This window comes from Sorex araneus, chromosome 6, assembly GCF_027595985.1.
Source record: "Sorex araneus isolate mSorAra2 chromosome 6, mSorAra2.pri, whole genome shotgun sequence".
Taxonomy (NCBI): domain Eukaryota; kingdom Metazoa; phylum Chordata; class Mammalia; order Eulipotyphla; family Soricidae; genus Sorex; species Sorex araneus.
Window position 1 is genome coordinate 32,864,075 of NC_073307.1, and position 2,979 is coordinate 32,867,053.

Here is a 2,979-nt window from a genome sequence, read left to right on the forward strand (position 1 = left end):
TCTGCCTGTGTTGTCTAAATGACAAAAACAAAGATTGGATGACATCACATCTGTTTATCACATGATTTACTGAATATTGTAAGTCTACTAGTAAGACATTTTACTAAGAATAAAAAAATTATTTCAAAATATTACTACTTATTGATATTGAACCTGATCACCCAAGTGTTCTGATAAAGACTATACTAAGATAATTATTTTTCATGTCTGCTGATACAACATCTATTTTGCAGCCCATAGATGAAAAAGAAATTTTGATTTTCTGCTCATTATTTAAGAAATGCTTTTCGCAAGCTTAAAGTTGCCATTGTTAGTGATTCTATTCATGGATCTGAACAGTCAATTGAAAACTCTGAAAATGATTCAGCATTCTAGATGCCATAAAGAACATTTATGATTCATGGAAGAAGGTAGAAAATATCAACACTAACATTAATCAACATTGAAAGAATTTGATTCTAATCCTAATAAATGACTATAAGGGGGTTCAAGACTTCATTCGAGAAAGTAACTGCAGATGTGGTAGAAAAAGCAAGAGAACTAGAATTAGAGCCTAAATATGTGACTGAATATTTATCATATGAATTGCTGCATATGATGATAAAACTAACATATGAGAAGTCATTTCCTTCTTTTGGGAGGTTGTGGGTTGTTTTTTGTTTGTTTTTTGTTTTTGTTTTTTTTGTGTGTTTTTTTTGTGTGTTTAGGCCACACTCAATGCTTAGGGCTTACTTGTGGCTTGGCACTGAGAAATTACTCCCGACAGTGTTCGGAGAACCATATGGGATGCCAGAGATTGAACCCAGGTCGATGCATGCAAAGCAAGAGCCCTATCCACTGTACTATCTCTCCAGTTCTAAGGAGTTCTTTTCGTTTTATTTATTTTTTTTAATTGAGTCACAATGAGATACACAGTTACAAAGCTCTACATGATCAGGTTTCAGTCATACAATGTTCTACACCCATCCCTCCACCAGTGTACATTTCCCACTATCAATGTTCCCGGTTTCCCTCCCACCTCCCACCCTCCCAAAGCCTGTCTTTGTAACAGGCTTTATCTATCTCTCTTTCTCCTCCTCCCTCTTTCTCTCTCTTGCTCTCTCTTGTCTCTCTCCTCTTTTGACATTATGGTTTGCAATATAGATACTGACAGATCACATTTGTTCCTTTACCTACTTTCAGCATGCAGTTCTTATCCAAAGTGATCATTTCCAATTAACTTTATCATAGTTGTCCCTTCTCGATCCTAACTGCCTTCTCCCCCAGCACTTGAGGCAGGATTCTTACCATGGACCAGTCCTCCTGGCCCTTATGAGGAGTTATTTCTTATGATAAACAAATACAGTGGTTTCTTGAAGGTCAGATAGATAGCTAAATGAATTAGAGCACATGATTACATGTAAGTTGCCAGATTCCAATGCTCTCACCACACAGTCCCCAAGAACTGCCAGGAGTGACCACAGAGCATCTCTGGGAGTGATATCCCAAAAAAAGCAAGCAAGCAAAAATCATAGTTTCTTCAGATAGAATCTACTCTTAGGGAAGATGGTATGAGTTGTTAAAATAACAAAGTACTTAAAATATGAGATAAACTTAGTTGATGAAGCAGCAAGGTTTGAGAGTAATTAATCCAATTGTGAGAAAAAGTTCTGCTGTGAGTAGAATGCTATCAAACAGTATAGTTTGCTACAGAAAAATACTTCATGAAAGAAAAAATCAATCAATGCATGCATCTTCTTTGTTGTATTTTAAGAAACTGTCACAGCCACCCCAATATTCAGCAACCACTACCCTGATCAGCCAGCAACCATAAGTATCATGACAATATCTTCCACCAGCAGATTATACCTCACTGAAGGCACAGATAATGGTTTACATTTTTATCACCTTTTTATCATTTTTTATCACTATAGTATTTTTAATTAGGACTTTTTTCAAAAAATAATGCATGCCACTGCATACTAGACTATTATATACATATTTATATATAAATTTTATATGCACTGGAAAACCAAAAATATTTTGTGACTTACTTTATTGGAGTGGCCTAGAACCAAACCTGCAATATCTCTTTATTCTGTCTATACAAGCACAGTCCTTGTCTCAGAGACATTCACTGTCTCTTGGGGAGCAGGGGGAGGCAAGTTAATAAAGCACTACAATGTGCTTTATTAACTGGAACTGAGACATGAGAAAAAGTAGCACACCAGCCAGATGGGTGAAATGGCAGGAAACCTTTACAGAAACTAGCATTAAACTCAGACCTGATGCCTGAATAGAGGCAATGAAGAGAGTTCGGAGTGAGAAGGGTCTTTCTTTCTAGAGGAATTGCACATGAAAAATAAGATTATGGGTATGTTAGGCATATTTAGACAATGTTGGTTTTTTGCATGACTGGAGTTAATTAATAAAACAGACTGAAATCCATGATATGAAATATCTTAGGTAAAGTAACTTTGTTATTGTAGCAGTGCCTTCCCTTGCCTCTACTCTCATCCAGAGACCTCCCCATTCCTCAAAGGTTTCTATCCTCTCTACTCGAGCCAGCTCTTTCCAGTCATTTTGGTCCTCTAGAATGTTATTTCCTGCTGAGCTGGACATTCATGTCTTCAATACAACAGCATGAGTGGAGTGGGGGGTGGGGTGGGCATAGACAAGATCCTTCATTTATATGTGGGGGCATCACCTGCCCCTTCCTTCCTGTGCCAGGCAGCATGAAAACTATGTCACCATGTATCTTGGGGTTGCTGATCCTTCTCTAAAGTCACCAGTTGAAAAAGTTCTAAGCTTCAAACTCTGCTGAGCCAAAAGGAAGATAATCCGTTGGTTCCTTTAAGAAAACAGAACTGGCAAAAGATCCTAGAGGTTTGTTCTCTTTTGGTGGGGTGGAGGGATGAGAGGGGCCCTCCCAAGTAGTGCTCAGGTGTCCCATGAGACCATTCTGGCAAGTATCAGCCAGCATTCTCCGAGGTTCAGTAT